General features: G+C 41.7%; 1 protein-coding gene across 7 annotated transcripts in view; it reads right to left on the bottom strand.

Annotated features, from left to right (window-relative positions):
• Nucleotides 1-26,852, bottom strand: part of SOX5 (SRY-box transcription factor 5) — a 1,024,531-nt gene that overhangs the window by 996,908 nt on the left and 771 nt on the right. For 4 of the 7 annotated variants that reach the window (XM_054696380.1, XM_054696386.1, XM_054696385.1 and 1 more), the window contains exon 1: nucleotides 15,733-16,118. The exons of 1 other annotated variant lie outside the window; for it this stretch is intronic. The gene's annotated coding sequence lies outside the window, so the exon portion shown is untranslated. Of the gene's footprint in view, nucleotides 1-15,732; nucleotides 16,119-16,238; nucleotides 16,312-26,852 lie in introns of those variants that run through there. 2 more of the 7 variants (XM_054696384.1, XM_054696381.1) reach the window with 2 other exon arrangements.

Here is a 26,852-nt window from a genome sequence, read left to right as displayed (position 1 = left end):
TTTATGATGAAAAAAATTAGGAGAAGGAGAGCATTGAATTAGAGACCCATCTGATATGCTGACAAATCGAATCCTACACTTCCTGGTCCAATTAACTCTTGTTGAAATATTGGGCAAGAATTCCTTCTCCCTCACCTATACACAAAGAGTAACTCCACCAGCACCATCATGTCTAGATCCAAGCAACTGCCCACCTCCAACTGAAATGTCCCCATGGTCTCATTCCATAAAGAAACTGTCTCCAAAACTACAAGTGCAAGATGATCCATGTGGTTTTGTGCTTTAACCTGATTACCAGTAGATTGTCAGGGAGCCTTAATTTTCACAACAGGAAGGAGTTCATGTTAATGCCCTTCTCTCTCCTTTGTTTCACCATTTTGTCACTCATTATAGTTTTCCTATGCTGAGGAGGAAGCTGGAATACAATGTCTAATCTTTAGTTAAATTAACCACCATAAAGTGTATAAGTGCTTTAAAAAGTTTTCCTACCCCCCCAAAAAAATTTCATATTCTCAAGTAATGCTAATAAAACAAATAAAAGTGCACATGAGAAAATGGCAGAACTGGATCTTGTAGATCCATTGTTGGCTCTCTGTCAACCACCATCTATGAAAATCTGAAGCAGAGAGAAATTCTCAGGACTGCTGTTTGTGGGGGATGCTGTGGCGTGCTACCCACAAACACTCATTTCCCAGCAGCCAGGAGAGTAAAACTTGTAGGTTTGAAATAGGCTATTAGTAACTCCAGGAAAACCAAAGCAGTTGTATAAAAAGTAAAAGTAATCAACATATAATATTCTCCACAATAATATTTACATAGTCAAAGTAACAGTTTACTGAACTGATTTGACTAGAAGAAAGTAGAGCCAGAGAAAGGGAGAAGGAGCAGAGGGGAAGAGACAGGGACAGGGAGAGGGAAGAGGAAGGAAGGAAGGTAAGAAAGAAAGAAGCAAAGAAGGGAGGAGGGGGGAGGAGGGAGGAGGGAGGGGAGGCAGAGGAGGGAGGGGAGGGGAGGAAGGGAGGGGAGGGAGGGCAGGGAGGAAGACATTCAGACAATAGGAAAAGCAGTAAGCAGTACGTGTAGTTAGGGGAAGGAGAGGTAGAGAAGACTACTATTACAAAACTGAGTAGTGGGAAGTTAACCAATAACTTAACTTTTTTAACTGGAAAAATAAGGACTAAACATTTTCTTTAGAAATACAGACTTGAGGGCCTCCCCTGGTGGTGCAGCGGTTGAGCGCTGGGCTGCAAAGCTGCCCACAGCCTCTGCAGTGCCAGTTCAATCCCCGGCCACTGGCGAAGGTCCCACATGGTGCACAGACCTCTCCTGCCGCACCCACTGCTCCCCTCAGCAGTGTATTTTGTCAGTTGTTCTGCCTGTTCTGCTCCCAGCTCTGGCTCTGGTGAATCTTCTCACCCTCCCACACTTCTGACTGTACCCAGTGCTTGTATAAATAAATAAATAAATCTTTAAAAAAAAAAAAAAGAAATACATACTTGAAGTAGCAGGAATAGGGTGGTGATGATTGACAGTAAGACAGTGCTGTTTTATTATATGGCTTTGAGTTTTATACAATGTACACACATTATTTTAATATGTATTCAATAAATCACCAAAATGCTCAGTTCATACATCAATTTACTTAGAATTTACTCTCAAAATACTCAAGACTGTGCCTACCACACTTATACATAATTACCAGTTCATGTTGCTAGCTCCCCTATCAAATGAAGGTTCTTGCACAGAAGAACCAAGATTTATTTCTATTTGTATCTCCTGGCAGAAATGATACCTAGATTAAAATTCAAAACTGAAGTCAACAAATGTTTACTGAACTCCAACTAGACAAAAAGTAGTAATCAGATACAGGTTTCTGATTTCAAAGAATAACATTTGGAGGCATTAATGCCATCATAGGGTGCAGTCCATTCCTTGCCAATGAATATTTTAAGTATTTTGTATTCATTCTCTCACTGATGCTTCACAATGCTTTATGGGATAAATATCACTATCCCCATTCTTCAGGAATCACAGACTGAGAGATGAATTAAATTGTCCAGTTAGAATGAAGAAATGATAATCCAAAATAGGAGGATAATATTGAATTATAGCATCCATGATCCTCGGCACAAACTAACAATATCTCTCAAAGGAAGACAAGTTCAAAACATGCCTTACACTATGGTGCAATATATGGCAAATAGCACAAAGGTGGTTACAGATGTAAGTGTCACAAGTATAGAAGGAGAGGTCTTCATTTGATGTACACAAATGCAAGACATAGAAATATGAAGTGAATCTATATATGTAGGTAGGAGGCACCATAAGTTTTGTGTCAAATTCCCCTGCCTGAATTCTCAGGGGCTAACTAAAGCAGGTATAAACCCAGTGAGCAGAGTCCCTGGGAGAGGGAGGGATCTAAGCAGCTCTTTTCTGAGCCTAACAAATATGGAAACATGGGCCATTGCGAGGAGGAATAGCCCACTAGGGTGGTGGATTGGGGGCTGTAGAGAGTGGTTACAAAGCATCTGAAACTGGTGATCTTCCCTCCATATTTGTCTTTGAAATTCTACTCTTGTCTCCATTTCTGACACTAGAGCCACAGACCAAAGTCCTAGTCACCATTTTCTCTAGTGTGAAGCACTGCCGTGGTTGCTTCCTCTTCTGCCTGAACGCATTCCTGCCTCGCTCAGATTTGCCTTATATGCTACAGCACACACAGTGTTTAGAAGAATTCAGTGGGCTTCTGCTCAACCTCCTTATGAAGACTTGGCTCTCAGTTAGGGCCCTAACACTTGATGATCTGATCCACAATCTCATTTACATCCATTTCCCAGTCACCCCGCCTTCTAATTCCAAGAACACACCCTCTCCTGCCTATTTGGAACCTTTCCATAGGCTACTCCCTACCTCTCAGAAGTCTTTTGTTTTCTTTATCTCATTAACCATCCTTTAAAGTGACTCCTTATGGCAGCCTCCTCTGTCTTCCCCCCAAATGTATCATACAGCTACCCTATACTTCTGGGAAATATAGTTCCCCAATCTGCAATCCTGGGTGCTGTAATTATTTCTTTGACATTTATCTTCTCTAGTAGAGCTTAAAACCCTGTGCACAAGGTGGGTGTGCCTGTCCCCCATACCACTAGATCTCTGACTGGCAACATGGTGTCAACTCCTATAGGTGCTCAGTAGATACTTGTAGATGAGTGAATGAATAAAGGGACAAAATAAAAACAGGAAGTGGAAATAGAGACAGAAGTGCACTTGGACTAAGGAAAATCACTATGAGATCTGAAGCAGAGGGGAAAAGCAATTCTGGAAGAATTCCCTGCATCAGACAGAGGCCAGGTGCTAGCAGTGGCTTTAATGCAATGCCTGTGGCCTTTGGCAGGAGCATTCTGAGAAGAGCTGATAAGGTTGACGTGTTGCAGACAGTTTGGGAGTCAGCTGGGAAACTGCGTTCAGCTTGAATCCAGATCAGAAGCAAATTGTTCTCTAGGGGAAGGCATCAAATATGAGCCTGAAAAGATACAAGGATTGGAGATAGATTGCAAGGCCTTAAAAACGAGACTTTAGAGTCTGTGTTGCACCCGTGCGTAGTACTCAAGCACTTTACATTACTGAGAAACGGACAATGTGATCTAAATAGCATGTCAGGAAGATTGACCTGACAGTAGTAAATAGAGCATATATTAAGGAGAGATCCTACTCTGGAGAACTCTGCAATAGTTCAGAGCATGTCGGAGGTGATACTGACGCATACATGGTATAAAGAAAGGGAGAAATAAAGCATCATTTTGAGGGATGACTCAACATGACTTAAAATAGACTTCCTACACTACAATGGGTAAGAACTCAGGCTTCAGAATTGGATCACTGAATCCAAGTCTCAGCCCCACTACTTGCCAGCTATGGCCCCCTAGGTCAAGCTCAGTCTCCTTATGTACTTCAGAGTTACTGGGAAGGAGCAACTTAAATAAACTGCTAAACACAATGGCTGCCTGTGGTAAACTATCAATCGACATCAACTGTTTTTTCAAGCTGGATAGAGTTGCAGAGGCACAGTGATGGATGCCAGGGAACTTATTTTTAGTGGGCATATCAACATGTCACAAGAAGAGAACCACCTATACTGTAAGTGTTAACTCCTGCCTTGGCTTCTCCTGGTTTTTTTTTTTTTTTTTTTTTTTTTGGTAACCTTTCTGGCTTCTGATTGGGAACCATGCCAAACAACCGCTGCTGACCCTTTCAGGGACCTTATTCTTCAAACTGTTTGAGCCATATCTAAACTTTATTTCCAACTTGCCCCCTTAATCTAATGTCACCCTTCAGAAGCAATCCTAGACACTAAAGGTGAAGACAAACCCTCCGTGGCTAAACACACCACTTCACTCTTTCTGAGAAATGTCAGAAAGATGCTGTAGAAAGCAAATGCAACGTTAACTCGGTTTTTAAGAGTTAACAGAGTGATATTTTTTTTTCTCCAAGGATAGGTAATAGCATCAGATTCTGAAATTAAGCACAGCGGGAAGAAAGAGGCTGCATAGATTTCACAGAGTATCACAAGCCTCTGCAATAAAGCACTTAAAAATGCCTTGTATTGCTAATTCTTTACACAATCTCCTTTTATTTCCAAAGCAGTATGCCGGGCTTGAGCCAGGAGACTTGCACTGATGTTACCATTACATGGCTTGAATTCAAGCCATTTTTCTACTGAAATTCCTGTTAGTTTACAATTACTTTTTACCATCCCCTTCCCCCCACCCCCCAATACATTTTCCACCCTGACTTTGAAGATCAAAGGAATGGCTGCCTCTTCCAAAAATACTGAACACCTTTGCAGTCATTACTTCAGTAAACATCCTTCCTCTCAAGATTCCAATAACCACACATTGAACTATATGGGAAATGGACCTACTTCAAGGTAGCTGGGTGACAAGTGCCACTGGCAACTGTAAGTGAATGAGGGCAACTCTCTTCTCCAACTGCTTTCAATTTCCCACCTCCCCCAGCCCCAGGCCAAACTGCTTCATGATCTCATTGAGTTGTCAGCAAATATTTATTAACTAGCTAATATCGGTACAGCACTCTGCCAGGCCCTACTGTGCAGCTTTGAAAGAGGAACACGAATGTGGTGTCGGCAGCAAAAGCCCAGCTTGATGACAGGCAAGTGACTGGATGGAGCCTCTAGTAAACTCTAAACGTACTAAGAACATGAAGATTTATAAAAACTAGTTACTTTGACCATCACCGATCTACTGGTTGGCATGTATAAATTTTTTTTTCTTTTTACAAGATCTCTTAGTATCATTTCAAAGCATTCTTCTCCAGGCCATGGGGACACCCCACTATTTGTTCACCAAGTCATCATTAGGTGCTAGAGAACCCCACAGACTGTGTCCTTTGTCCTCATAGAGTAATTGATGCTCCAAGACAATGCACAGTCGCCCCCTAATTGGCGCCTCAGGTTTGTATTTGTCTTGTTGATTTGTGTGTGTGAAGGCACTTCCCCTGTAAAGACCATATTAGACTAATTAAATCCATGTCCTTGTATTAAGTCATCTCACCAGGATTCCTTATCGGCATACTGTTCACTGACTTCTTTATCCACAAGAACACACAAGCTATCACAACCAAACTATTCCAGTCCATTTTCCTCCTATTTCTCTCTCTCTCTCTCTCTCTCTCTCTCTCTCTCTCTCTCTCTCTCTCTCTCTCTCGCTCTCGCTCTCTCTTGCTCTCTCTCATTGTTTACATGCTAAACAAAAGTCTTTAAGCAACTACAATAGTCCAGACATGGGCAAGTATTTAGATACAGGGCTGGAGTCATCCACCTCTGGTCTGAGGCCTGGTTAACTACCTTAGACTTATCCTATTAGAAAGTTCTTTCTAAGTCTTGAATGGACAGAATAGCCATGCTGTCAGTTCCCCCCACTCTTGACTTTAAGCATGTTAGGGTTCTATACACTCAAATTCACATTTTAATTCAAATAACTCCTAAAGCCACATCATGCAAAAAAAGGTCTTTCTAGCCATCTAACCATGTTTTTCATGGTACTGCCATTTTTCTTCAAGCATTTCACTTAAATTTCATATATATATAAAACTGCATATATATATAGATATATAAATATATCTATATATATATAACTTACTACCAAACAAAATCAGTAACATTTTTGATCACAGGTTCTCAAACTTTTATGTGCAAAAGAATCACCAGCAATGCTTATTAAAAATGCAAGCCCCCGGGCTACAAACACAAAGATTATGATTCCCTGCATCTGCATGGGGACCAGAAAGGTGGGTTTTTACAAATATACCAAGTGGCTCTCAATTCATGACTAGGTGATCACCTTTGGGAAACACTGCTCTACAATTTCCTTTGATGTTAGTTTTTAGGTATTCAGAATCTCTGCTTCAAGTCATAAAATATGCCCTATTAAGTCAAGTTTAAACAACATGCATCTGTAGCCAATAAATAATTTTTGGTTAATCAATGGATCAGTGGATACTTAAAAGATAACAACTTGTAGAAATTATTTTACAGTCAGCCATGGTTTGCTTTCAATGTCACTTCCCACCTGTTCTTCCTAACTCTTCTTTCTGATAAATAGACAGGTATGTTTAGTGCTCCCCTATGGTGAAGCGGAACCCCACACCAGCTTCCTGCCCACAACATGAGGGCAATAGTGGAGGCAAAGAGACAGAAATCCAGTACACTGAGGAAAACGAGCAAGCACCTGACCCATGGGACTTTGCCCATGGTGAAAAGAGACAATATGCATCGAATGAGGGGGCTGTAAGGATGACCTGAGATGGCCCTGTATAGAGCCTAGCACTTTGTCTGGAACATGGTCCATGGTCAGCCGCTGTCAACGTACCAACTTTCCCATCACACAGGGTTGCCTTGAATCAAAACGAATTTCACTGTGCAATACATGTTGGCTTGGTAGTCATTCTGTTACTGAGTTTTGGGCTCATGATTGTCTTAGGGATGACACACTGTCCTCGGGGAGCTTACATTCTAATGGGAAACATTGTGTCATCTTATAGTTACCTCTTTCAAACTAGGCAGTAATGTATTTATTTCTCACTTTATCCAGTGAGATGAACACGATGCAGGGTGGTCAGTGTACCAGGAGAATGAAGACCCTGTGGTCAGAGAAATGTTTAGAAACATCCAATAAATAAAGCCAAGGAAAGGGAGTCAGGTAGAGAATGGTCATTTTTTAAAGTCCTCAGAAATAATCAGTGGGCCTACTAAGTTTTTTTTCCATACAGAGAAGTTGATTTGTTTAGTATGCATTGAAATTACTATATTTATTTTCAGATTTAACATAGAAAAGACACTGCTATTTTACTAGTATTGAAGGGATGGTGGAGATGAGGCTGAGAGGCTGAAGTAAGAAAAAGCAAGACAGAACGAGAAGAATTGGTATGCACTAATTCAAAAACAAATCCTGGTGCAAAAGTAAGCTAATGAGGCTGATGGTGCCAGAGACTTGGGAAAGAATGCCAATTCCACAGCATCGCACACAGCATCCGGAGAGCTCACAGGCAAACCCCAGTTAGTTCCTGCGATTACACATCAAACAACTTCAGCTTTCAGGAGCCATGAATTCCACCAAGAAATCCTAGCAGTCATCTGATGTGGGCAGACCCTTACCCAGAATGGCGATGGAGCCACCAGAGGGTAGAAAGTCCAGGACGGGGGGATCAGACTCGAGTGACAAATGACCTCTAAAAAACAAACCATCCAAATGACGAGCATCTTTTCCTTTTCCTCGCAGAAACATTAAGTGCATCTGCCTTTTGAACCAGAGATGCTGAAGGAACCAGTGCTCACTATTTGGGAAAACTTTGCCAAAAGCCTCACAGCAAGAGGTCCTGATCCTGGCACAGATTCCCCAAAGGGGTCACTTGTCTGAGCAACGTGTCAAAAATTAGCTCTCTTTTCCTGCCTCCCAACCTCCTTGGATTCTCATGTTGTCCCAGTGCCAGTTTCCCGCAACACAACCCACAGAAGCACCTAAAATCAGGGGCAAAATACCTACCAGTGGCCCCAGGCAGCCCTCTTACAACTAACATGCTAAATCCACATCCCCCTGTAAGAGGCGAAGGCTGGCTCGCCATCCCATTAGAGGGACTCAGACTCCATGCCATCATTGGGGATCAGTCCGAGGCTGAACGTGGTTCTCAGCCACCACCGCCTCCCCCGCCTCTCACCCCCACCCCAAATAGCAACAACTCAATTCTCAGTCCAATAACGTCTTTTCACAGATGCTTTTCTCCCAGTGGGTAGAAGAATGGACTGCGGCCATGCTGCCAGCTTCTCTACAGTTTCTTTTAATTTAAAGTTACAACAGGAGGGAAGAAAAGAGACTTTCTATTAAGGGACAACTCCCTGAAGGGTCTCTTAGCTGACAATCGAAGGGCTGCTCATGGCAGTGATCAAATCCAACGCAGCCAAGTGCTGTGGTTCTGTGACTCGTCACAGCGGGCACTCGCGCTGAGGGCCACTTGAGTTCAGGCCTGTGCTGCTGTGGCAAGTTGGTTTAGGAGCTGTCGAATAGGGGAGCAGAGACCGGCAAGGTGTTTGAGCTCCAGACAAAATGCAGAATTGCATTGCTAGTTGCTTCTCAGCTGAATAGGATGCTTGGGGAGGGGTGGTGTAAGAAAATGAAGAGCTTCCATCCTCCTCATGCTTGAGGACAAATTAGCAAGACGTCAAGGTCAGTGGGTCTAGCATTTTTACTAACCTGACATGAAAAATAAAAGATTGAAGCAGGAGAAATAAACTGAGCTATTTTTAAAAGGCAAAACGCCAAGTATGTTTTGCTTGCATAAACAATGCCTTCTAATTACATGAAATATCTATTGTCTAAATATATTGACAGCGGCTTGATAAAATTATTCACCTATACCTCTCTGCACATTTTTAAAAGGGCAATATATATTGAGCATTTCCTCTGGACCTTGCCCAGTACTGTGGATTTCTGTATAATCTCATTTAATCTTGTCCAGGACTGAGGTGATACTGTCCCAATGTTCATTTTGCCGTGGAGGATTATAAAGGATCCTATATCTCAAAGAAATTGCAAGGTCTTTGTTAACTGTGACCCAAGGGTGAGCTGCTAACCACTGGGCTATATGGATATTCCCTGCTTAGGGCTTTGGGGGGGGGGGTGGTCACACACATTTATGTAAGTGTGAACCTGTACCCCTAAAACACAGTGTTGTAAACCAACCTTATTTCAATAACATAATTAAGGAACAAAAAGAAAAGTTCAAATGTGCCACTGGGCATTTGCGGAACACCTACTACATTAAGTACCCATTTTTACTGAGGGAAAGGACTGCTAAAGGAATGGCCACAGTATGGGTGTGAGTTTTGGGACAGTGGCACCCAGAACACTGAGGAACTCCACCCAGCTCCATCCAGGAACTACTGTGCACAGGTGTATATTTATCGCAGCATTCCTGCTTTTACTATATGTGAATCTAGTTAAACTTTTTATGTGTGATTTAAACACACAGTGTTTAATAGGTTCTTGGGGGTGGGGGGAATGCAAACAAACATTTCCATATCAATTAGTGGCAATTGTTTCATCACTTCAAGTCCTTTAGGCTCAGAAATGGTTTCATAGTACTGCCAACCACCACTCAATCATTCCATCTCCTGCGGCCAAATACACTGGATTCAGTGCCCCACCTACTGCCCATGTCTCTACACCAAGATTATGTTTTGGGGCTGCTTTTCAGGTAAGTGCAGATGCAGGCCATTGCTTCCAGCCCCAGGATTGCTCCAATGGCCCACTCTGACCTGCCTAGCCAAACTTTCCTGGTCCATGATCCATGGAGCATCTTTCTGTTGAATCCTCCTTCCTTCTCTGCAGAAATGTCAGATTTGGATCTCCAAGTAGCCTTCTCCTCCCAATCCCAACAAACTTCTTACACATCTAACCCCATCATGGCATCTGCTTCTGGAGCGACCCAAATTAATGCAATAACCAAGTCATATGTTTGCTTTTTTTAAGAGGCTTTCCTTTATCTTTGGTCAGTTGTAATTATAGAGGAATTCTGTTTCATTGGGAAGAGAAATAACCACTAATTTCTCCATGTTAATATACATCATCTCTTCAAACTTTTCCTGCCTTGCTCCTGGCAGCCAACTGAAATAAATCTATGGGATTCTCTTGAAAGGGGCAATTGACCCCAAAGAGTAAAATATTTATTTCTTTTTCCAAGTGGAATTTCTTTCCATCCACATGTAAAATTCATAGAACCCAGAGGTAGATGACTGTCAATGGATAAAGTCACAATAAATTTCACTAGCTTACATAGGTTACAAGAAATCATAAAGGATAAGATGGGAAAACTACAATTAGGTTCTAACATTTTTGTTTGCCTTTACCTTGTTATGTAGGATAAAATGTTAATGACTGAAGGAACATTTATATGAATAAAAGATAGAATTCACACTTGCACCAAATACAGCATCTTAATAAAACCACAATGTCAGAGATCATATATAGACATTAACCGAATCGCTATTTTAAAGTGTTGATCTCAGTCTCAAGAAGTGATATATTTTTCTTCTTAGACACAAATACGTTCAAAGGAAGTACAAAATAAAGCTCCAAACATTATTAATTATCAAAATCTAGATTTGACTAGAAAGAAACATGTAATTCACATTTACTAAGCACCTAACTCATGATAGATTCTGTGCTAGGAATTTGACATACACTTTCTACTATAATCCAAGACATATAAGAAAAAAGCATTAAAATCTCCAACTGTAGACAATACTGAATAGTCAAAACTCCAAATGAAGTCTTAGAAGAATTATACCTACACCTAAATTAAGATGTTCCCCAAAATAGTGGGATGCCCCTGATGCATGCTGGTTCCCTCCTGAATTTCCTAATTCCAACATGTCACTTGATGCTGCAGGGTCTGAGTGTCCAGAGAATGCAGGCTGGAGGCCAACCAGAGCCCTACCATCTTCCTGCCTGTTGCTCTCTGCCCCCTTTGGATATGGGGCCACATCATCATGAAATAATCGAATGACAACTAATTAAGTATCCAAGATAGAACCAAGTTATTTTTTAATACCTTATCATGAACTGTAAGCAATAAAGACTAAATGGACTCCACCTGTAGAATTCAATACCACCACCATTGCTAATCCCAGAAATTAGCATTTTTTGGGGGGTTTCTGGGTGGCTTTCTTAAACTTTAGGTTTAATTTTTAAAGGGTGGTTATTTAGTATATTATTTAAATGCATTCATGACTGCCCTCCCCAATTTTATTCATATGCTTCCCCTACTGAATATCACCCTTACCTGTAAGTAGAATAATTACTTGCCTATCAGGTAGGACTAGAGGACTAGAGAGGTACTGAGAACTCCCTGTGTTCACACATATTTTTTTTCTGGCAGCTTCTCATGAAACTTGTAATCTCTACAAGTTTTTCTCTAAGGAATTAGATGGTCATAATAAACTCTTAATGTAATGATGATGATAATAATAGCAGCAACAACAATATCTAGTTAGAAAATCAAACCTATGAATGAGCTAGTAACATCTTCGAATTAATTAGTTTATGAGCCAGAGGTTAAATTGGGCAAATGGGGCAGGAATTCTGAAGGATTCATGGAAGCAAACTGGGTCCTTATCAGAGGCCCATCCTAATGTTCATGTCCCTGATTAAGAGAGTATTTGAAAGTCCCCATATAGACAAAGGGCTAGGGGATTGAAAGAAACAACCCCAATGCATATTCCCCTTAGTTTTAAAAACAAGGACATAGAATTTGGTAAAGTTGATTGAACAGGACCATGGAAATGTCCCTAAATGACCCAGCTGCAAGTGACTAAAAGTTCCAGAGTGTATATCCAACAAATGAGCATCCAGTCTCCCCCTTTACAATAAAATTCATTATTTTTAAACAAAAGGTTAGATCCTTGCTTCATATTCTTAAAAACTTGGTTTTACTCCTCCATTAAGAGTGATTTTCAGCTTTATCGATAATCATTTAATAATATATCTATGTCTAAAATCCTCCTCACTGTTGGATATGAGGAATTATTTGGGATATAGCATACACAGCAAATAAACCACCCAGACCCACTCACATTTAAGATTCATTTACCATTTCTACTCCCCAAGTTCCCCCAAATGGGAAATGGAATAACAAGAGTGATCATAATTGGATTAAGAACTATAATTCTTTAATTCATTCATCAAATTGAGGCATTTGGAACAGTTTATTTACAGAGTTGTTTAGACAGTTTTGTGTGGTGTTTTTTAAGATAAACCAAAATGCCTTTCTGAAAGAAGTTTCAGATCCCAAATCATTAACATATGAAAACCAAATGCAGACAATTTACAAATGGGTGTTTTAAAACAATGTTTGGAACAAAATTGAAACTTTTATTTTATTAGCTATCTACAAATCTAAGTCCTGGATATAGTTTATTTGAAACAGCCAAGCACTTTCTTCGCCTCTAAAATAAATCTCTATTTCTCAGGCTAAAAATCTATGATGGGTGTGTGAGGGATTGCAATGAATTCAGGCCTAGACAAATACATTTCCCAGGTTCCTCTCAAAACTCTAATTATAGCATTCTCTACCAGTGCAGGTAGTTAGCTATTGGGTGAATCATTCAGGTTGTGCCAATCAATCATATCCAACAATTTTACCTGCTGGAAATCTAAAGTGTTCAACATTAGAACTCCAAGTCATTTGAAATCCAGTGTATTTTAGGAGATTACTAAAAACAAGTTTTATCCTGCCCTGGATATTACTTTTTATATGTGTGTGTGTATATATATGTATGTGTGTGCATATGTGTGTGATACACACACACACACACACACACACAACCCGACATACCTTCAGAACAATGATTACTGATCACTCAGAAAAAGACAGCTTTGTCAAGAAGACAGTATATCCTTTTCATCAAATATCATATTTTTCATTTGCTTTATTAAAAAGTTCTGCAAGCATTCAAATTCATTCTTTTAAGTGGCAAAGGAAGTTTTAAACTCTCATAGCTTAAATGTTAACCCCATCAAAGACCCGCCCAAATAAAAAGTCATCATACCTAAGTATAAACTCCACTCTTCTGTTATTTACTATTTACATACTGTACAGATAACATCTTTATAAGCATATATTCATTTTTTTTTCCTTTACAAAACCATGTGTCAGTCTAAACAGGATGTGCATTTACATGTATAGAACTAAGTTAACTTGAAATAACCACTGGATCGCAAATGCCTGTTTATTTACCAAATAAGTTTGAGAGTTTTGAATCTTGTATATAACATGCCATTCAACCAGAACTGTGTCAGGTCAACAACAAAACTAATACAAGGTTTCTGTATTAAGAGTTGGTGTTCTTTTTTCCTGTATTAAGAGTTTTCTCTTTCAAATCTATATCAGATTGGCTCTATGTTGCCCATTCAAAAAGGCTACAAAAAGATTTAAAAAAAAACCCACAAGTAAACAAAAACTCTAAATTCTTTATGCACAAGGATGTAAGAAGACCACTGGAAAGAAAGGAAAAAAATAGAAAGAATTTCAAGCAAGTATGCTGCTATATAATTAACACAAATAACTAAATAATTATGCACATCCCTTCCCACCCCCACAATTAAATGTTTTTAAACAACTCATGTGATGAAAGATCTACCTTTTAGGCAAACAAAGGCAATCCCTACTAGTTTAAGGACTGAAGGCTGTATTGCATCAGTTTTAAGTGATGCTTGTGATTTTTATCTAGTATAGTTCTGAGGAATAAACAGTTGATGACATAATTTGCAGGAGAACTTTGCACAATGCCTAAGAGAACTTTCAGTGTAAGTACTTTTGATTTTAAATCATTGCGGCTGGATTTATCTAGGCTTCAGCCTCAGAGCTATATTTAAATCAGGAAGAAGCACCCCCAGAAACTTTGTCTCACTGTATCTGCATTTGAAACCAGATTCCTTCCCTATCAGGGCTTACAACAGTTCACATGCAGCTGAATTCCTTCAAAATTAGACAGAACAAAATTGAGCAGTTCTGTAAAGACTCTCATCTCAGAAATCGTCCTCCTTGTAAATGCTATAAAAGTCAAACTTAAAAAACATTTCCGTATACTTTAAAACCATCTGGCCCTTAACCTAATCGCTCTTGGCAATCGAGACTCACTCCTGTAATCCAGATCAAAAACTCTGCTCTGGTTTTTCTGATTGAAATGTCCATTGCCTACAAATCTTCCACCGCCTACTTCATTGGCCTGTTTTGTTTGTGTGGTTTTTTTTTTTTTTTTTTTTTTTTTTAAGGATACTAGGGGCCATTATTTATGAGCAGCAAGGAAACAAATCACTCTGTCTAGTCCCTTTGCAGATTCCCACACTTATTACCCAAAATCCCACAGATCTCCCTTGGTCTTGCCTTTGACTAAAGAACTGTGCTGAGCAGGAAGGCAGTCTCTGGGGAAAAGGGCTCATGCCTTTCTTGAAAACTACTTGGGATATCTGGATATTGTGAGAAATCCAACTGCGTTAGAACAAATCCCTAAACTTTTCTGAAGTACAGTTGTCTGCCACCCAGAGTGCCCGGCTGGCCAGACTGCGGGAATACCCGTTTTTGCATAGTCACAGAATCCCTCCTTTTGACCTGCTTTAGTTGAAAAGGGAAGACATTAAATTCACATTCACCACATTCTGAATGCAGTCACAGAAGCCAACGTCTTCAGAGAGTCACCAGCGTCAATCTATTTATTAACATATTCGCTTTGCAAAGTGTAAGGAAAATGACTATTAAAATATGTAAACAGTGCTTCGTGTGCATCAGTTGCCAGCAGATCAATACGCCATAAACTGCTGCTATCAAACGCAAACATTTCCAAATCCAATTTGATTTCAACTCGTATAACCTCTTTCCCTGGCTTCTTATTGTAGCCCCAAAGTGCTGGTGGGATCTCCTAAACCCGCGCTTAAAGTGACAGCACGTGAGTGGTCTCCACTTCGTGTACTGAGTGGGGTGGGGAAAAAGTAGTTGCAATTAAAACGAAAGCTTCCGGTCTCTGAAATCCCTAGAATCCAGAAGGATGAGACTTGTTTCCGAAATTCCGGGCTGCAGGGAGGGGGGGAATGGTAAGAAGGGGGATGGCAGAAAGCGAAACAAAAAAGACGAAAGGGGGCAAAATTAAGGTTGAGTGGGTGGGCTGGGGGGTCGCCTTCCTAACTGCGGCAGGGTAAGGGGCTTTGTCCAACTTTTGGGGGCTGCCGCTCGGCGTTGGCTGGCATGCACACCCGAGCCTGAGCTCTTCCTGAGCCCCTGCCCTGCCCTCGGCGGACCACCTCCACCGCGGCCACTTGGAAAACAATACCAGCCGCCGCACGCAGCCTCCCCACGCTCATCCAAAGTTATCCCCTGGCCTGAACCGGGGCCAAGGCCACGGTGTCGGCCGCCCCCGCGGGTGTCAGGGCCGCCGCCCGTCGGCAGCCGCGGGCGCGGCTCGCTCCCCCAGCCCGGCCCCCTCCCCCTGGACTTGGGGAAACTCCGGGGCGGCCCCCTCCCGCGGCTCCCGCGCCAGCTCTCCAGCTGGAGCCCGGCACCCGCGCCGCGCGGCGGCACGGCAGCGGCGCAGGGAGCTCTGCGCCTTGGAGCTCTGCCCACCGCCGCACGGGGACCGACAACAAAGTTAAAACGCGGCGATTCACGCACCTTACCCGCTCTCCTAAGGTGTCCTCTGGCGTGGGATGCAAAGTGGCACAGTGGCGGGCTGGGGGCCCTCGGGAGGAGATGGAGATGGGTTTGGGTGGCTCTCCTTTTACACTCCTGTGTGTGCGTGCGCGCGTGTGTGTGTGTGTGTGTGTGGTGTGTGTGTGTGTCTGTGTGTGTCTGTGTGTGCGCGCGCGCGCGTGTCCCTCTCCCCCCGGCTCGCTCGCTCGCTCGCTCGCTCGCGCTCCCCGTGTAGCTCTCAAGGACGAGGTGAAATCCCTTGGCTGGTCATGAGGCGGCTTCAGAGACAAACAACACAATGCGAGTGCAAATAACAAAAGGCAAAAAGACAGTAGGAACAATGGGGGAGGCGAGGGCAGCGCACCAGCCGGCGGTCACCGCGGCCCGGCGCCCGCCCCGGGGGGCGCGGCGGGGGCGGGCGCGGGGGCGGCGCCGGGGGCTCCGGCCCCCTCCAGGTCGCCCCTGAGCTCCCGCAAACCCACCCTGACCTCCTTTCTGCCGCTGGCCGCCCGGCCGCCCTCTCTGGCCATCCGAAGGGAAGGAGCCCCAGAGTTTGCTCCCCGGTCTGCTGCAGAGTAACTAGATTGTAAATTACGCGGCGATTACCCACACCGTGCAGGAATGTATTTAAAAAAAAAAAAAAATCTGCCCTCCACTTCAGGGAGTGATAAAATGAAAGGGCAGGAGTGGAAGGAAGCAGAGAGAGTGGGCTATCTCTAGATCTCGGAGGAGCTCGCATCTAAAAATACGCATTCGTGTTTAGTCAAGTCCCCTTTGTCAACTTCTGCCCTGCGCTGGAAACTCACCCGCTGCCCAGTCCTCATTACCTGGGCCCCCTCTGGCCCCCACCCCCGGGTGCACGCAGTGCAGCCCGCACGGAGGGCGCGCGTGGGGGGCTTGTGAGTGTCCCTGAACCTCCTGCCAGGGAAACCGCGGTCTGCCCGGCTGGGGCGGCGCGAGGGCTGGAGAGCCGGGGTTTTGCAGCTGCCCGGCCACCCCGAGCCGGCTCTGCGCCCGCGGGTCCCGCCACCCGCATTCTGTAACCACCACTCCTCGGGGAAGGAAGAAAAGTTTTGAGGCGCTCTCGACCCTGCCTCCGGGGTGGTTAAACTGATTTGGCTTTTTGTGGGTGAAGCCCCAGAACCCAATGCCCAAGAAGAGAGGTTCATTCATACTTAGGGGCAAATAAGGCTGGGCACGGGACTTGGACTTCTGCGACACTCGAGTGGACTCGTGAAGCCGATGGAGACACCCTTCAGGTTACATCACCACCTGGACAAACTCGGTGGGTAAAGCCCTGAGCAGAAGCTGTGGGGCTGATTGAAGTGTGTACTCTGACAGCTCCCGGGCTGCTCCGCACTTATCTCTTCCCATCTTACTTTCATTGATTTAAAACAGCCTGCCGGGTTGCCAGGAGGGAAAAAAAAAAATCCTATTAGATCTCTGACTTGGGTGGCGGGGGATGGGGGTCCCAAAGGCTCTTTCTAGAACTGGTGTCCAGAAAGGGGCGGGGAAAGAGGTGTCACGAGGAGGAAGCGGGTCTGGGGGAAGGGGAGTGGGAAGGGGACTAAGACACAATACGAGCAACACGTTTCTTTTTTGAGCAGTTCCCTCCTCTTCTCTAGCTTTATGCCATCTGCATGTTCTCTTTCCCCATCCCTGTGATTTTCTTCAGGCGCGCACCCACTGATGAACCATGTCCCTGAGCACCCCCAGATTTCCCAGCGTGCTGCAGCACGGCAGGGACATCAGTGACCACCGTCTGCTTGTTCTTCACGTGCCTGCAAGAGCAGGGCACTGAAGCAGCTTTGGAGCGAAGCTCAGAGCTTCCCTGCCTGTACCACCTCTCGAAGACTTTTTTTCTGGCTCGTTTCTAAAGGGCAGTTAGTAGGCAAATATATTTTTTTAATGAATGCAACACATGGCAATCATCATATATTCACCTAGAAAAGTGATACATCCTTTCTCCCACTTTCCACCCTTTGTAGATTTGTTTCTGGAGGTGGATTGTTAATACCTGAGATTTTGCACTTGGCTAGGGCGGAAACTTTCTGGGGTATTTGACGATTGATTATTTGGTACCTGCTTTCTAAAAATGGCTAAACACCTTTCCTCGGAACACAAGTGAGAAATGCAAATCTTAATAACTCAAGGCAAAATTTTCAAAGTGTAAAGCAGGTTATTATCCACTCCCATAAAGAAAGCTTCCTCTTCCACAAATATTTGATAGCACAGAGCCCAGTAATTAAGAGGACAATCAAATCAACTGAGGGCTTTCATGGGGACTCTAAATTATCATCTGTGAGAATTTATAAGTAGTGTGATCGTTCACTGCTTGGATATATCTCTGGATATGGCATTCTAAAAATGTGTGACCTTAAACACTTTTACTATGTTTTCTTAAGTATTTAATGAGAGAGACCCTGGATGATGATAATATTAGAACTGCTATGGCAATGAGGCCTGACCGCCTGTGTGAAACAATTCTCTGATTGCACACAGAACACCTTTCTTGTATGTTACTTTTCCTCACATTTCCCATGACATTCAGGCTTTGAGTTCAAGCCACTTGCCTATAAGGAAAGAATTCTGGTGAAGCAGAATTCATCAATAATTGTACTCTCTCTGAATTTAAGTGTTTTACTCAGAGGACTCCTTGGCATGCACTGAGTGATATAGTCTCATAACACACAGGTAGCTGCTTTCAAGATGAGCTAATACAAGGTCAGGTCCAGGTCCTTATATAATGTGCTAGTGGCAAATCCCGCAAAACTACAACAAATCTCCCCTCACTAGCAACTGTTTGAAAAGGCATCACATTTGAAAAGGGATTGTTGTTTACAGAGAACTTCCACTGCCCTTTCTCTCAGAACATGGTCAATGAAAATAAAAGGACAAAGTGGGTCTTGTGGCCCTGGGTCTCCAGCAATGGTTGACAAATGTGCTTGCTTAGCCTAGCTCCACCAAACAGAGTGGTTCTAGCTCCTGAAGGTCCCTGCTTCTACTGCTTCTTCAGTACTGACTGCTGCTGGGGTTAATAAGCTTCCTGGTGACAGGCGGGGGTAGACAGAGGGATGAAGGGGCAAAGTGGCAAGCTGCCTGGTGATAGATGGTGAAACTTGAATTACACCAACCTTTCCTCCAGGCAGCAGCACTTGCAACCATTTATGATTATTGAAACCACATGCCGTGAAGACTAACCATGATCACTACATAGCAACAGCATCGCTGATCAAAACCGTCCAGTGGGATGTTTGTGCTGGACTTTAAAAAAAAAAAACAATCTACATTGGAAGTAGGACTGACACATTAAAGATCAGTGTTTCCATTTATCAGGCATTTATTATGTGCCAGGCTCTTGGCCAAGCACTTTAAAAATGTATTTCAACTCTCTTTGCCACAAATGTGCAGGAAATGTTACCTCCCGTTTTGCAAGTGAGAAAACTAAAGCTTAGAGAGGTTAAAGGATTTGTCCAAAATCATACAACTTTCTAGTGGTCTTGCTGGCATGCAAACCTGACTGCTCCACTGCGATGCCATTTACACTCAGTATTAGACCAGTTTTCAGTGATAAATATTATTCCACTGGGTGTGTAATTTAAAATGCCAAATATATACTAGGTATAGTCCAGACATGAGCTGTGTAGGTATGCTCATTCACACTGTCATTAGATCACTGTGAAATTTCCAAGAAAATCTAAAAATGTCATACAGGAAGCACACATATAAAAGGTTTAGCAACATATAGAAATTATCTTATTTTGTAAGTTAAGTCATTATGTATTGCATACACATAGGTATATATCCATATGGTGTAGATATTAATAACTGAAGTTTTTAAATGCCTTCATTTCACAGGCATTTGCCTGTGTAAACTCATTTAATCCTTACCCCCCCACACACAATTTTATTATCTCATTTTACAGATGTGGAAACTGAAGTACAGAGATTAATCAGCAGGTCAAGGAATTTGGACTCAAACCACTGTAATCCAGCACAAAGGCTTTTGGCCACTTTGCTTTGCTACCTTCTGATATATATTTTCATATTGATATCTACTGTATGTACATATATTCATGGAAAGATACGTGTGTATGTACATATCTCAAAATACGGTGACAGTAAGGACATATCAGCTAAGCTTTGTATCAATCTGCATCCCCACATTATGGCTGCATCCCGTGGCAACTAGAAATATTATTAACGTGAGAGAACTTTACATTCACCCAAGGTATTCAAGATTATCTAAAAAATTTTGAATAATCTCAATCCTGCCAATGTATTTGGAAATACTGAGAAAATGCTAGTATAAAGTACAAATAATATATAGGAATGTAGAAAATATTTGACCTTTACTGATTTATACAAAGTTCATTTGGGATTTATTTGATCACATATATTAAAAGTAGCTAAGGGCCTCCCTGGCGCAAGGGGTTAAGCACAGCACTATGAAGCTATCCTCAGCCTCTGCAGCATGAGTTCAATCCCCAGCCAGTCAGGCAGCTACCCACATGGCGCAGCAGATCTCTCATGTCTCACCCACTGCTCAACAGTCTCGCCCTCAGCAGTGTATTTCAGTCACTCTGCCTGTTCTGTTCCCCAATCTGTCTCTGGTGAATCCCCTCATCCCCCCGCCCCACACCTCTGGCTTGTACCCCAGTTTTTGTATGCATAAATAAATAAATCTTTAAAAAAAATAAAAGTAGCTGAGAAAGGGTTCTGGGAATCCTAAAGAAGATGGAGAGGGATACTAATAAACACAAATCCTATGACTCAGGAAATAGAAGAAAATTTAAGTGGTACAAGAGACGAAATATGACATCTTAACGGCTTGAATTGTGTGTGTGTGTGTGTGTGCAATACACATAACAAATATATATCTAATTAGGGTAGTTTATCAACCCTTACTCCATTAATAGGAATATATTGTAAAATGATGATTTTAGTTTTATAATTATGAACTCTAACATTCAGACTGCACAAAGGGACCTTAAAACATTTGATGACAATCCAAGATATATGAGTGATTTATCCATGTCTGTTTTGACCTGTCTCACCAAACTTGCTATGCATATCAAATTTAGACATGAACTTCTCCAACCCAACCAGCTTTGGAAAAGTATTTTGAGGTCTTCTTCTCTTTCTAAATACAATATAGGGGTCTCCCTGGTGGCGCAAGGGTTAAGACAAAACCTGTGAAGCAATCCGCAGCCACTGCAGCATGAGTTCGATCCCTGGCCAGGGAACAACCCACATGGTGCAGCAGACCTCTTCTGACTCGCCCGCTGCTCCCCTCAGCAGTGTATCTCAGTCAACCTGCCTGTTCTGTTCCCCACTCTGTCTCTGGTGAATCCTCTCATCCCCCACACCTCTGGCCTGTACCCCAGCTCTTGCATGCATAAATAAATAAATCTTAAAATAAATAAATAAATAAATAAACAAACAAATAAATAAATAAATAAAATATAAACGATTTTCTATGAAAGGAAAAATAATTGACAATAATTTTCCTTCCTTGGGCACTCTTAATTCCTGATAACTCCTGAGATAACACTCTAAACTATTACTTTATCAGGCTGCATGTGTCTCTTCAGAAACGCTGAAAAGACACCCTGTATGTAACAGATGCCACACATTAAGTTCTTACTGAAAAAAACTTTTAAAGCCCTATTACAGATACATATGTTTTCATTTAAAAACTACTATGAAATGGAGTGTTCTTTTATTTAAACATTCCCCTGTGGTTCTACAAATTAAGGATCGGTAGTTGTGTATTAACAGCTGAGAAACAGATCGAACTGAACTGGTTAAAAACAGTTGGTAAAACTGCCAACACTGGTTTTGTTGCTGGAATTGACTGAAATGTGATGTAGTGTACGCATTTAAAAGAAAATTCTAATTTTTAAAATTTTCTATAGTAACCGTTTACGATGAACTTTTTCTTTTTATCTCAGCCACAGTTTTCAAAGGGGGAAATAATGTATAAAACCCAGATACTCTATACAACCAAAACCACAACTGCCTTGCTCTTATTAGTGCAAAGTGTTTATTATTCTGATTGTTAAATTTTCCTTTCCTGGGAGAAAAACCAGAGAGAACAAGCTTATTTCTATCCAAGTGAAACAACTTGTAGTCCCCACATCTTGTCCATTAATTTACTGTTTTTCAACTTGATTTCTATCCTTTAATTTTAAATAATGAGTATTCAATACAGGAGACTTCAACATGTGAAAAAAAAAAAAGGGACTTATGTATGGATTCCCCTCTGCCTGTGCTTGTTTTCCCATTACATATTCTGTGTACTCTGTTGTTACAAATTTGTATCATAAATGTATAGAGGTTTACATGTAATGAGATATATTGATTTTATTTCTAAGCAAAGGGGACTGACATATTTTTCTGATTTAACATTAGTAAGAGAATTGCCAAGCAAGGTAACACTATTTCAGGCTTTAGTCCCAGTCAGGTGCATCTGGACACATGATGCTCCTCTTTCTATCACTCCCTTCAGATTTGCAGTACTGTGTTGCCTATGGCACAGTAATATGGAAATGTGGGCAAATGGAAAATGGACAATATGAAATGTAAACTGAAGCACATAAAACAAAATCAATGGCTAAAAACATCACAAAATTATTTGTAGGAAAGACAGCTTTACTTTGGTCTCCGGTAAAATACATGGCTAAAAGGTCTGAAAATTTTGAATTGGCTACAAAAAGAATGAGAAGAATTTTCAAATTAACACCAGAGTGTCTGGGTCTACATGTACAGAACATGACAAAGTCTAGAGTATAAAAAAGACAAAACTGACTAAACCATTGGAAACAGACCCCACAGGGCAATGGGAAGAAGAGCCAGACAATACGTGATTGATTAATTTTCTCCAGAAAATTTTGGAGATAACAATATTGACCAGCTTATTAAAAATAAAAGGTGTGACTCTTCACTACAATCCTAAATTAAAGTAAGAGAAACTAGGTTAAGGAATAAAAAAGCAGGAGAGTAAAATGTAACCAGAAGTGAGCTCATCAAATCATGCACATACAGTTTTGTTTCCTTTATTAACCTTGTTCATTGAGACCTTCTGGTGCTGGAAATTGTGTTAGAATCAAATCACATATTTGACTTCAACCTCTCCAGCAGTCATGAAGGAAGGAAAGGTGTCCCTTTTAATATTTGCAATTCTTAGGGAGAAGACCAATTATTTCTGACATCAAGATCAAACAGAAATTTTTTCTCAAGAGGGTCTTCTTCTCAAGGACACTGAGTGATGTTGAAATGTCCTTCTTCTGGGTCAAGGCAGTAATGAGTCTGAAAGAATTGTTCTTGTGTTTCTATTAAATAGATGCTCCTGCATCATCTCTTGTGCTTCAACATGGCTGGCCAAGAATACCATGTCCTGAACACTTTTCACCCACTATTTCTTATGGTTATGTTTACAACAGGCAAACTTGGGGGGATGAAATCATGTGTGCCTCCCAAACAAAGAATAGGTTACTACTGCTTGTTATAGAAGCAGTCGATTATGTTACAAATATGTTTGGGGGATACAGTAGTGACTGTAATGAATAATGCTGTGTCATATACTTGAAAGAAGAGAGTGGGATCTTGAAAATTCTAATCACAAGATAAAAAGTATGATTTTGTATGTTGATAGATGTTACTAGTCTTATTGTGGTGTTCATTTCATAAAACACACAAATATTGAGTCACTATGTTGGGACACCTGAAAATAATATATTTCAATTATATATCAAAAAAGGAGTAACGGATTCTCCAAATTTAGTGCTTCTTGTTTGCCATGCAAGCCTACTACATGCATGGCATCTAGCCCTGGCCATTTCTAGGCATGTCTGGTATTTCTTTCCCTAGTAAGCAGTAACAGGCCATTCTGGTTGGTCCACTCTTTGGGTGGCAGCCTAGACAACAGTGGGTGTAGGGAATTCAAACTTAATTCGAGTTCAGCAACCCAGAATAGCTCTTGGAATTGACAAGATCTTTATCATAAGGATGATGACCACTTGGTTTAATGCCTTCTCACTGAGCTCCCTTATATGGGCCCTGGGGTCTAAATGGAGTGTGTGTGTGTAAGGGACCTCTGTAAGTTTTGTAGAGCTGCCTTGTCTCACATGCTCCTCACCCTTCTAGACAAAAGGTCTTAGTCTGAGTTAAAGGTGATTACAAAAAGCTGAAGTTAGAGCTACCAGGATGTACACCCATATTTATGGCAGTGGGCGAAGAACAGTAATTCCAGTGCTTGGAGAGAGAACCCGTCAGAGCAGGGGAGCTGTTGGAGTGTGGTAAGAAACCCTCACTGCTCTCCTTGTCTCCTAGATGCAGCACCACAGGCAAGAAGCAAAGGCAGCTGGTAGCCTGATGCTCTGCTGGCTCTTCATGCTGTATATGCCCATATGTGTGCTTTGCAATCCGAAAAAACTCACATGGACCTGACCTGGTGGGCCCCAAACTATTCTGCTCTATCTGGTGTCATCAAGAGTAGCTTCAAATGAGATTCCTCTCAAATATATTACAAAAACACACATTGAGCCAGGATTGTTTCATCCTGACTAGTACACATTTGACTACTGGTCCACCTAGAACTTATTTTCATTTGGCTGAAACTAGGTCCTGGGACACAGATGAAGTCTTTAAAATCAAGTTAATAGAACCCTTTATTAAGTGCTCTATGAAACAAACTGAAAAAATATTTTCCCTGCCCATTAGGTCAAATGAATCAGTGGCCAACACAGCAGCATCCTCTTGTGAAAATTCACCGGAAGCCAAGATGGTGTAGGGTTGAGGGATGGATTTTCAGGAATTCTAGTCCTCCATGGGGCATTTGTATTATTGCACATCTTGTTAGGCCAAACAATGTAACCTGATTGTTCTGTACCCTAAGTTGTGTTTGAAAGGAACAATCTTGAGGGATAAGTGAAGTCTCCTTTGCAGACAAAAAGCAGAAACAAGAAACAATAAGCTTGCTTCCTGCTGGCTGTACAAAATGCAGATTCTTTAAGCTCGATGCTCCTCTGCTGTGAGGATTACAACTCTGTGTCTCTCCTGGGGAACTTGGGAAGCAAGGGGAGCCGATAAGGGTGGTGATGCTCAGGATGCTTGCTATACGAGGTGTATAAAAAAGCCCTTTGATTCTGACTTGGGACTCTGTGTCTTCTGTTAGCATCAACAAACTGTGGTCAGCTGACCTATTAGGAGGGTAAAATTAAGTCCCAGGCCCTTAAGAAAGGGACAGCCAGAGCACAACCCCACAGATTCGACCACCATAGTTCCCATTCTCTATTTCAGGTACTTCCTGTGTTGTTAGTCCCAGGTACTTCATAAGTTCTAGACGTTGTAGTCTTCTTTTAAATCCTATTATCACTATCTATGAAAACTATCCATAAATGGTTTTAGAAAAGTAATTTTTTGTGGCGGCAACATTGGTTTATAACAAGATATAAGCTTCAGGCATATAGCATTATAAATTGAGATTTGTATATATACTATGTCATGGGCACCAAGGAAAATCTCATTTCCATCCATCACCACACAATCAATCCCCTCTTTACCCATTTCATCCACCCTCAAGCACTTCCCTTTGGTAACCATCAACCTGTTCTCTATATCTAAGTTTTTGTTTTGTTTGTTTGATTTGCTTCTTTGTATTCTACATGATTGAAATCATATGGTATTTGTTTGTCTCTGTCTGACTTATTTTACTAAGCATAATCCCCTCAAGTTCTATGCATGTCACAAATGGCAAGATTGCATTTCCTATATAGCTGACTAGCATTCCATTGTCAATACACAACACATCTTCTTTATTCATTCATCCATTGATGGACCTTAGGTTGTTTCCATATCTTGGCTATTGTGAGTAATGTCACAATGAATAAAGGAGTACATATATTTTTTTGAATTGTAGTTTTCATATTCTTTGGATGAATATACAGAAAAGGGATAACTGAATAATATTTCATTTCTTAAGTTTTTGAAGATTCTCCACACTGCTTTCATAATGGATGCACCAAATAGCGTTTCCACCAGCAAGGTTCAAGAGTTTCCTTCTGTCCACCTCTCTCCAACACTTTTTGTTTCTTGTCTTGATAATGGGTGTTCTTGCAGGTGTGAGATAATATCTCATTGTGGTTTAGATTTGCATTTCCCTAATAATAGGAGATGATGAATACCTTTTAATGTGGCTGTGGGCCATCTGTGTATCTTCTTTGGAGAAGATATTCAGATCCTCTGCTTATTGCTTATTTTCTTTCACTGTTTTGTTGTTGTTGACTGAGATTAATGCCATTTTTTAGGGATCTTGAAGCAATTTTTTTCTTGTGGGACCCTCACCGGCGGCCAGGGAATGAACCGGTGCTGCAGAGGCGGTGGGAAGCCTCGCAGCCCAGCGCTCAACCGCTGCGCCACCAGGGGAGGCCCTTGAAGCAATATTTTAAATATCTTTTAGCAAATCCTGATTGCTCTGACTTCCAAAAACAGTGAGACACTGCTAGCTGCCCATTTCTCCTCTTTTCATTAAGGAAGTCAACATTTTGTTTGAGACATAAAATGTCCAGCTAAAACCCTGCATTTCTAAGCCTTTCCTACAGTTAGGGTGGTCACATGTCACAGTTCCAACCAATGAGATGTGAGCAGAAATCTTTGAGTTGAGTTTTTGTCAGTGCACCTCCCAAGGTAGATAGACTTATTTAGCACAAGCTTTTTGCTCTCTCCTTTCTTCTTGCCTGGAACCTGGGCATGATGTTAAAGATTAGAAAACCATTCTATGACCAAGAATGGATGGCTCAGAAGAAACAAAGAAGTGAGTTAGTTTCTAGAAGGAATTTAGGCAGTTTCCCAGTCCCATCAACAACCCACTTCTGAATCTCTCATGTGAGGCACATAAAACCTTTATTTTTATGCCACAATTCTGTTGTTTTCTGTTACTTGTAACTAAGCACTGTAGCTAGGTAAGCATTTTTCTTTGGTAGCTGCATCCTTCATATCTTCTGGACATCGTCCTCCATTCTCTTTTTGAGCAGGTCTTTCCACTAATTTCTTTATATGGCCGTTTCTTTCATGCGTCAGCTTCTTGGAGGCAGTGATAG

This window comes from Talpa occidentalis, unplaced genomic scaffold (genome assembly GCF_014898055.3).
Source record: "Talpa occidentalis isolate TD23 unplaced genomic scaffold, MPIMG_talOcc4v2.1 talOcc4.16, whole genome shotgun sequence".
Lineage (NCBI taxonomy): Eukaryota > Metazoa > Chordata > Mammalia > Eulipotyphla > Talpidae > Talpa > Talpa occidentalis.
The sequence above is the reverse complement of the archived record's forward strand: the minus strand, read 5'-3'. Positions and strand labels throughout refer to the sequence as shown.